Raw genomic sequence first — 10,672 nt, forward strand, 5'->3', positions numbered from 1 at the left:
TTATCAGAGATGAGTTTCCTGGAGTCTGGGAACCCATTCAAGGCAGTGTGGAAACATGCACAAGTGTGCTGATTACATTTCCACAGTCCTCGCATGCTGCCCTGGAGAGGAGCCGTCCCTCCACCGATTTCTGGAATGGATGGGCCAACAGAGCCCCGCTGTCCCAGAAGCACCCCTGCACCCCCCACGCACACACTCATACACCCACCCAGAGGCGCAACCAGCACCACCCCCTGAAATTCTGGCTCGCCTCTTGCAGAGAAGTGCGCGTGAGCCAGAGCCCGGGTGTGAACACAATATGGTTAGGATACCCTGTTTTACGGACAGAAAGAAAGGGGGGAAAAACAGCTTTGGATGCAAAAAAAAAAAAAAAAAAAAAAAATTCAGCTTCACCTTTAAGGCTGGAAAACCTGCGCCCTTGGCAAGGCGACCGGAGACGGTTCCAAAAGTATTAATCTTGCTCCGCTTACATGCTCAAGAATAGGTCTTTGGAAACTGTTCCTCTCGCACTGCGTTCTCCCTCCGGACCCCCCGCCCCCCGCGGGAGGAAGGCCCGGGGACGCAGGTCGGAGGCCGGCGGCTGGGTTCGGGAGCCCCCGCTCCGCCCCGCCCCGTCCGCCCGCGGCCCGGCCGGCAGGTGGCGCTGCGCCGCACCTTATGGGCTCCGCGCTGCAGCCGGGAGCCGGGAGCCGGGAGCCGGGAGCCGGGAGCCGGGAGCCGGGAGCCGGGCGCCGGGAGGGGCCGGAGGGGCCGGGGAGCCCGCCTGCTCAAAGTTTCTAGTGCCATTCCTGGACCGAAACAAATATTTGTGGAATTAAGTAGTGATTTCCTTTCGTCTGCGCGACTCTTCCTGGCTGTGTTTTCAGGCTCTGGATGTTAACGTATGCCATATATTGCTTTTTTTTTGGGGGGGGGGGGGGAGGTGAAATCTGGGGTTTCCAAGCACACATTTCAATCCATCCTCCCTGCTCAGGTCTCCGCTAGCGAAAAGTCTGCATTTTCCGATACAATCACCCATAAAACTTGCATAGTAAGAGCTAGAATGGTTTGGAAGACAAAGAAATGCTGGGGGGGGGGGGGGGAATGTAAGTAACCGGAGCGCCTGAGATCTTTCTTTCTAAATAAACAAGAGAGGGAGGGGGTTCCTTTTAACCAGGCTCGACAAAATAAAGCACCGAAGTGGCAGGAAGAAGCTCCAGGCTTGGGTGGAAAAAGGAGCGGCTGGCTGCAGGGGGTGGAAGGGAGGGGGGTGCGCTGTGTCCCTGCTGAAGACCCTCGGCTGCAACAATCTCGACTATGCCACCGTGCACAGCACTTGGGAGGATGTGCTGGAGACCCCAGGGCACCGCTCTGGCGCCCTGGGTCCTGGGCACGAAGTTAGCAGCAGTGGATTGGGGCGGGATGAGTTGCCCGCGCGTTTGCTGCACCAGGCCGAGCGGCCCCCTTAGTTGGGGCTCAGGATGTATTGACCATTGCCAGAAAATCCATCTCGGCAAAGTAAACAAGGCAAGGCCGCGTGCATCTCCAGCAAGACATGTGAAGCTTTGTTTGGGATAATGGATCTGACATGAGTCAAAGCAGTGGGGATTAGATGGGCCCGGCAAGGACAAATATGAGTGATGGTCATCTCCCTGCATCAGAATCCACACGGGCAGCCGAGCAGGCGGGGAGGCGATGCGGGAGCGAGGGGGCGTGGGGGCCCCGGGGACCACGGGGGACCGGTGATGGGCAGCTGCCCCCAGCGCAGGGATGGTCCGCAAGGCGGAGGAGGTGTCCTCGCGTGCCCAGCGCCTTAGTCCTCCCTGCGGCCTGCGCTGCAGCCCCGCCGAGCGCCCGGCTGTCTGCCCTGCGCAGAGGGGCTCTGGGCTTCTCTTTCCCACCGTCGATTAAACTTTTAAAACTGGCAGGACTTGCCTGGCATCTTTTACACCAAAAGGGCAGGTTTTCCTCTTTTAAAAAAGTTTTCAGCAAGTGGCCCAGTTACTCCCCCTACTATATACTTAGAGATAACGCTTGACTTTCTTGACCCTTCTACCGTTTTATTTTGTCTGTGAATCAAGAACTGTGGCTATGCGGATTTATTTTTCTTAGGCAATGAATGAATGTATCCAGTCCTGAAACGCATCCCTTTAAAGTAAGGAGCGACTCTCAGACTTTGAAACCTAATCATTCAAAACAGTGATTATACTTAAGGTGATCGAATAATATGACAAAGTAGATTCATTTACCAACATATGGCTTTTAACATTGGATGCTGGGGTTCTTTTTTTTTTTCACCTGTTTTCATTTTTAAAGCTGAAGTTCAAAGACATTTTTTTCTAGCCAAATGTCATTTATTATGTCAACATATGCTGTTTATCCCGTGTATATTGTTATCGGAGTGAAATGAAACTGTAGTTTTGTGACTAATAGCAATCTTTAAGGCTTACCAAATATTACAAACATTGCGGATTCTATGCATAATATCCAGAAGCTGATTTTGGATCAGATTTAGAGCTGTGTTTCAAACAGAGCCACATTAAATTTAAAATTAGTCAAGGATTACAGTTTGCTATGAAGAATGTCTCCACCTCCAATATGAGCAGATGTCATCAAAGTGAAAGGGAAAAAAAAGGAAAGACAAGAAAAGATGTGATTGTTTTGACACGAGTGAGAGAAGCTTAGTGTCGCTTCATTTTTAACCTCATTTCAAATTATCTTTTAACCACCCTGATATTTCTGCATGGAGATAATCACATCTCATCAGCCTTCTCAAAACCCGGCAGCTCCATACCCAGAGCTAATGCTTCTTGTTAAATCATATTGCTAAACAAATGGTTACAGCTCCTGCAGCAGACGAATGGAAATGAGCTTTGCCGGACGGCCCTCCCCCCACCCCCCACCCCCATCGTTCAATGTTTTGTTTCCTTGGGTAATTTTAATCTTCCATAAGGTGTGTGGATGCTTTTTTCCTAGAAAGGCAGAACAGGAATTGTTTTGCTTTAAAAGGTAAAAGCAAATCTGCCCTATAGGTGATGAAGATAGAGACCTGTTGAAATGGCCCTGAGAAAATAAACACTTGTATTCACAAGCACGTTGAATAGAAAGAAAATCCTTCTTGAGGAAGGCAAGGAACTTCCAGAGAAGAAAAAGTTCCCATGGTTTTAAACAGACACAATCGATTACTCCTCACATCATTCCAGAATTCACGTATCACTGGGGTTTAACAAACCCATCAAGAAAACTCGGCATATTTATGTTGGTAGTTTTGCATCTGCAGATATAAAAGCAGAAGGCCCCGGCTTCACGTTTGAAAAACCAGCGTGGAAATGACTGGCTGCCTTATCTCTACTCGATTTGCCTTAACTTCACTTCCTCTCACTTTGTCATTTAATTTGTAGGGTTTCCAAATCAGAGCGACTATCTTCTATTAGTCCCCTGGTGACAGAGGGCAGGGCGTTGTTGTATCTGAGTTAATAAAGCAGAAATCCAAGCCTAATTACTGGGGAGATAAACCCTACTGGCAGGGGGTTAACCTTCCTCAGGGTCTGGAGCTATCTGCACCCAGACATTATGGAGAGAGACCGTGGACACCAAGAACACACAAGACCAAGAAGGTCTGGGTGCATCTGCTTTCATACAGCAATACCGATTACATTTCAGTGACCATCTTCATCATGGGACCGTGTGGTCAACTGTGCATCTATAGGGGGAAGCAAGTGTGTATTCATTAATCAAATGGAATAATGAGGGACAAAGGTGCTTCATAACTGCAAGGGGCAAAACAAACAGTGGCATTTTTGTGCCAAGGGCATGCATGTATATTTAAAGATAGTCTACACAGGCATGCACTCACTCAGCAGCTCATGGGGTGTGTGTGTGTGTGTGTGTTGGGGAAAGGGAGAGAGAGAGAGAGACTTGAGAGAAAGGGAGAGATGGGGAGGGAGCTACTGAGAATGCCTCTCTGATGACACCATGGAAAGAATCCATCTATGGAAATCTTAAATATATACATGTATCACAGATATAGCATAACCTCAAGGATCAAACTATACACAGCATAATGACTCAATAATTTCTATAGACTAGAATCTGATTTATTGATTATTCAGAGACCCATGGTGTGTTTTTATAGGCCACATCATGCATATGACTGTACCATATCTATGCAGATTGCATAGACATGCTGAGAAACTTCACCATCAAGTGTACTTTTTCATATGTACTACACAAGACTCCGACACTGTCATCAGTACTGCCACCCTCCCTGCTGCCCTCCCTCCAAAGTAAACAAACAAAAAACGCCCACCTGTATAGTTAAAATCACTAGCCTTTAAGAGATGTTCAGAAAAAGAGGGGGGAAAAGTATATATATATATAACCCAGTCCCTGGCTTCTGATTTGGATGGTTACAATTATCTGTGGATACTGTAGCGCGAGCAGAGAAACCGTGTTTGGAGAGTGAATCTATTAATGCAGCTTTGTCCAACAAATATTAAAATTGCAAAGTAATTTGCCCATTTGACAATGGCTAATGAACTTAAGTATGCAGAATGAACTTTAATAATTGAGGAAATTGTGCAATTATACTGAAAGCAGCTGAAAATTACAAATAAAATTAACTCTCGAGTTTAGCAAGAATATTACTGCTTCTATTACCAGCCACTTTATGTGGGTATCAAGAAAGTCTGGAAAGTTTCAAGTGACTGTACATTTATTGTGATGATTACTCATTTTTTTTAAAACAGAAATGAGCCCTAATAATTCTTTTTCCCCAATATGTTTCTGGATTCCCATGTGGTTGGAATTACCCAAAATGTCTCATTGGTAGGGTATGTTTTAATTTCGATTTCAGGTTTATGATCCTATCTGTGTCTATTTTAAATTTAAATGGATTACATTCAGCAAAAATCCTTTTACTACTCCGGCTCTGCTGTCTCGTACTATTAGGCTGTATATATGTTCGGCTTCCGCAAATCTGCTAATACATAAAACCATAAGAAGCCTCTTAGGTTCGAACCAGGTTAGACCGAAGACATCAGATTAATATTTGATAACGTAGAAGGGCTCTTAATCAGATTTGCTTATTTCGTGACAGAATGTTTCTGTAATTATCATAATTGTTGTGCTAAATATGTTTGTCTTTGTATCTGGCTTTGGGCATAATCTTCTCTCTTGAAAGCCACTCAATGTGGGACTTGAGATTCCGGCACAAAACCCAATTAATATTAAGATGACAAGCCCCGATGAGCTCCAAAGAGGCAACAGCTGAACAGACTCTAACATTCTTAAGTACAGATACTTGAGTGATCAAGTGCATCTGAGGGAGACACACAATTCAATAATCCCTTTCTCAAGAAAGTCAAGAGGCCTGAGAGATACGAAGTAAATCAAAGGAACAGATCAGAAAGAAAATGAAGGGTCTGGTCCTGTAGCGTCTCTATTAAAATGCAAAAGTTATGGATTTTTTTCGGGGTGATGGGAACCTTTTCTGTTTTTATTGATTTCTTTTTATAGCTTGATGATTTCTCTAAGATTATCTTAAAAGCTTAAAGAAAAAAGGGGTCTCATCAAAAGGTATCTTGCATGACAGGAACATGCACAGTTTTGGTTAACATGATGTGGGAAGGCGCTGGAAGTCCAGGGAGAGAGGGATCCTGCTTGTTCATCAGCCTGGGGAAGGTCTGCAGCTTCCACAGTAAAATGGAAATTTTACTGCCCCGTTTGGTGCCTGTGGCAAACCCACCGTGCCGGCCCCTGGGCCGCTCGGGAGAGGTGAATGACAGGCTGGGGATACCTGTGAGATGCCCCCCAGAAACAGTTATAAAGCGCCGCACTTGCAAACGGATTTTCACTTGCATTGTATAAAGCGGTCGCCTTCAGACCCTGACCCCCCATTTCCTAGCATCGTGGGGGACTCCTTGGATTTACAGCTAAATTCACTGTCCAGAGGTGATATCCTCACCCATTGATTTGCAATCAGAAATTGGTTTCCTGTCACTTTAAAAGTGGGGCACTAAAGGGGCAGTAAAAACAAGGCTGTCGGAGCTAAATGGAGCTATAGTTCAGGCTCTGGGCCATTACACACTACCTTTCCAATGTATTTATTACATTAAGAAACCTCTGTAGTGCACTTTAAATGGCTGGTGACACCCTCTTAGGTGACTTATTGCTCTGTGAAATCAGTTTTGTAGAAACTCTTTCACATGTGCCAAAACAAAACAAAACCCAGTATGCCTGTGTGTGTGTGTTTGTGTGTGCAGAAGAACGTTCCAGCACCAGCCCACGGAGTCTCTGCACCCTCCTGTGCCCAGCACATCAGCAGCAGGGAGTCTCCGTGCCAGGCCCAGAGCGTCGCCCAGGTCCCTTGGCTCGGGCACTGCTAAAAGTGAAACCAACTAGTGGGACCCTCGCTAACTCTCCAGAGAAATCAGGGGTGGGGGTGGGGGCTCTGAGGCCACCTGCCCAATTTCAAGGTCTTGTCCCAAGGGGAGAAGGGTTGGTATGATCGCTCATGCCAGCACCCCTCCCACAAGCTCCCACACGTGACACCCCGACAGGTCTTTTCAGATTGTTGCAGTCAACAGAGAGGACCAGGGACAATTCCAATCCAGGCTACCCAGTCTGGGGTAGAAATCCATCTCCCCAGTGTAGCCTTCCCTTTTCAAAGATGCAAGTGCTCGCGAATTACTGGGGGAAATGTTTGCGCAGATTCCTCCCGTAAAACCAGACTCCGATCCCTTGCAGATTCAGCGCCTGGTGGGGCCCAGAGCCTCCATTTCCTTTCTCTGCTTGTCACCACAAGGCAGGGGTTCTCGGGAGAGAGATCCTCACCTGGGAGGCACGGAGGCTCAGCGCACCATTGCATCAAAATAGACTTCGCCACACAAGCATGGACAATCCTGCTCACAGAGCGAATTGCCCCAAATTGTGAGATATTTGGAACAAAATGTGTCCCTGTTGCCTTCTGAGGTTCCTGCTAATTAATATTCAAAAGACTCAAAGAGGAAAAATGGATACCTAAATCATACATATGTATATGCCTTTTAAGCTTTATTATAAAGGCAAAATAACCCCTTACTTGGTTAAAATCCAACTTGAGTCAACATACAAAGGTGACTGCACTGTAATACTAGACATATCTGCATTATGTAGGCATGTTACTGCGCCACCAGAATCTCTCAATAGTAATTATTATGCCAAGCACCCTGTTGGCACAATTACACTAAAGCTCTAATTAGTAGCAGTAAGATTAGAACCCCTACATGTTAAATCTGTAGAAGCAACGCTGAGTGAAGGATTTAAAACAGTTTCAAAACATTGTATTGTCTTTATTACAGTCTTTATACTTCAGTAAAGAAGGGTTTTCTATAAAATGCACTTAAAATAATCTGGTCCTGTCACTAAAAATAGGAAAGATAAGGTAATTGCAGTCAAACCTAGCGAGTCGACTTGCTACCTAGGTGCATTAAATCGAAAATGACAAATCTAGTGAACTCCAGTGGGAGATATATACTTCCTCCCTGCTGGACGCATTGGTATTTTTCCAACCATCAGCCCGGGGAACATGCAAGGGCCATACTTGTCATGGGTGGTTTTTTCATTACCTCCGAGAAGCCGGGAGGCAGGCGCCTTGCATCGGGAGCGGATCTTCCTCTCCAATCTGATTGCAGCATCAGGAGATTTACCTGTCTCCTTAGAGACTGCGACATCCACTCTGAACACAGCGCATGACTCCTCCCCTCCAACCGAGGCGGCACCGGGCGCCTTAGCTACCTGCTGGGTGCAAAGCTGGGCATCTGGGTCCCGGAGCTGAGCCCCCACCCAGGGCTCTGGGGCTGCCCCGGGCACAGAGGTCTCCCCGCCAGCTGCGAGCCGGCTGGGGTGCGGCCCACACCTGAGTGCTTGGGGGAAGGCCGAACAGCCAGGGCTGGTTAGGGTCACAGCCCGCGGAGACCGGAGGAATGCAGACGTGGGGTGCCAAACGCCCGTCTATGTATTTGGATTGGGAATCCTGCAATTGGATTTTCCCATGAAACTGAGTCGTGGTGACTGTGTAAAATGTTTTAAGGGAGAAAAGCTTGCACCCCGGGGCAGGGGTGGGGGGTGGGAAACAAAGCCATTTCTTTTGCCCCTTAATTTCCCACTCCCTGCCCACCCCACCCCCCCACCCCCACTGCAACACCTTCCAGAAACAATTCGGTTTTGATCCTCAGCAAACACTCAATGTTGGGGAATGCCCAGATCAAGGCAGGTAGAGGCTTCCCAGTGCCCTGCCTCCTGTCCACCGGCCCATCTGCCCACCCCAAACCCAGTCTTGGGCAAAAATACCTGGTCCTGACACCTTGCCACCCCCCTTGCCCCCCGTGGTAGAACGGGAGCTCGGAGCGCATAGAGGCACCGTGAAGGCCACAGGAGCTGTTGGTACGTTGAGCCTCCGTTAAAAAAAATGCCTGTACCTGTGGACAGCCCTTGGGCTTCCCGCTTTGAAGATGAGACCTTAAAAACGACCCGGCACAGAGGTTATTCCGGAGGGATCTGTCCCTAAATGTATGGACACAGGACAAACATTCGAAAAATTCGCTTGGGCTTTTCCACGGGAGCAAATACATTATTTATTTCACTTCGGAAACGCTAAGCCAGACGACCTTGGCAATCTAGGATGAAAGTAAGTGACGGAAATCCCCAAACGTTACTGTGGATCTACGTTAGTGTCACTAACGTGCAGTTCTTTCCCCTCCACCAACAAATTTGCCGTAAGGACAGCGATACTTAGCAAGTGTGCATTTGTAGAGCATACGTATATAGACCAGAAACGTGCATCCTAACGGCCATAAAACCGTCTGCAAGAATGTACAGTGATAACAGGGCCGAAGTCAGGGGATGGCCTCTGATTCTTGATAATTGTATTATTCAGCCGTATGTTATATCTGGAAGTGCTATTTACTGTAAAATAGAAGACCAGGGAACACAGTACTTTCTAGCTTCTATATTTTATGTCGGCTTCTCTTCCAGAGCCCCAGATTGAAGGAAGTGAAAACATCCTTCTGCCTCGTAGGTTATCTCATTGCCGTCATAATTCCAGTATTTATATGCACGTATGTTTTATCATCGAAAGATCTCCACAGGAGAGCTGATCTTTCTGCAACTGTTACAGAACTATTAAACGTATATTAGCGTGGTCATTTTTATTTAATGGAAACAAATAACAGTTAATCTTATTGGAAGGGTTAAGTGGGTTTACTTGGTAAAGGGCAAATCCCTTTGGATGCTTTCTTTTTTAAAGAATAGCTGGGGTTGCTGACAGATGGTCTTTGTCTGAGTGTAGCTGAGGACAGATACAGTTTCTTTTTACACATTTATGAAAGTTGTAGATATAGATGCTTGGTAATATGCAGTGGCCTAGGACAAAGAGCAAGCTTGGTGGACAGAGAGGATTAGATTTCAGATCAGTGACAGATGGCTGGCTTAGCGGAGTCAGATAAAATTAAAAGGGGGGGCCGGGGAGGGATAAAAAGAAGCCACTTTCCATGTAAAAGTTACATCTCTTAAGACAATGGCAGCATGCAACATTCAGCTCCCTTCCCAAACTGGTGTCAAATTCCTAGATTGAAATTCCTACTTGAAGTACACGTTTTATTTTCGCCTTGGCAGGTGAGGTGGGATTATTCTCTGTTGACCAAGTCGATCAAAGGGAAACTAAGAAACAAGGTAATTAACAATTTGCCTTTCAACTTGGCGCGCCAGAAAGTACTTTCATTTGCAAAATCGCTCTGGATATTTGCATGTGGGTCCTTACTCACACCACTCCTCCCCGCTTGAGCAGATTTCTATAAGCCTATGGGTAAAATCCACATTTTTGCTTACCCCATATACGCCGTTTAAAGCTCTAACATCACTATAACCTTCGTCAAATAACCATACAACATATTTAGTGTTAATTTGTCACACTGAAATTATTCATCGGTGTCTTGAGTAAGTCCGATAATATTTATGGGTTATGCCATTCCATGTTTTCTGGCAATGCAGTTTGCTAGATTTCATAGATTTACTGTGTCTGCTTTTTTATGACTGACATAGCAATAACCAGATTGCAAAGATATTTATGTTGTTTGTGGCTTAGCAAGATAATTAAAGGATATAAATTAATCAAGTGCAATTAATTAGAAACTTTATGTTCGCAGCAGTCCTTCTTTGCATGTATAATTTATATTTATTGATTTCCTGGCTTTCATTAGCCTATGAGATAACAGCAAAAATGCATTAGAGAAGAAAATGTACAATTAGCGCGAGAGTGAACCTTGGCATAATGGATAGATCAGCACATGTTTGGGGCAAATATAAAGCTTTGTTAACTGTCATAAGCAGTTACAATTGATGAGTGGTATTTCCCTACATATCTTTCAGCTGATTAACGGCGTTTTTAAAGAGTCGCCTTAATGGGAAGCTGATAGGTTGGCTAAATTTACATTTTAATCAGAGTATTTATGATAGAGGCAGCCCCAGAAACTCATTGGCAGAGGGTGAGGCGACATTCCCTGAGGGACCAGGGCAGGGAGTCGGCTTTGGATGATGTCCACTCACCTATTACTTCTCCTGTTATTTATCCAAAAGCGTCTGTGTGGGGAAGGGGCGAGAACTCTGGCGGCCTCCTCACCACTGGCCACACTCCCACCCTTGGATTAATCTCTGG

Source organism: Canis lupus, chromosome 2 (genome assembly GCF_003254725.2).
Source record: "Canis lupus dingo isolate Sandy chromosome 2, ASM325472v2, whole genome shotgun sequence".
Lineage (NCBI taxonomy): Eukaryota > Metazoa > Chordata > Mammalia > Carnivora > Canidae > Canis > Canis lupus.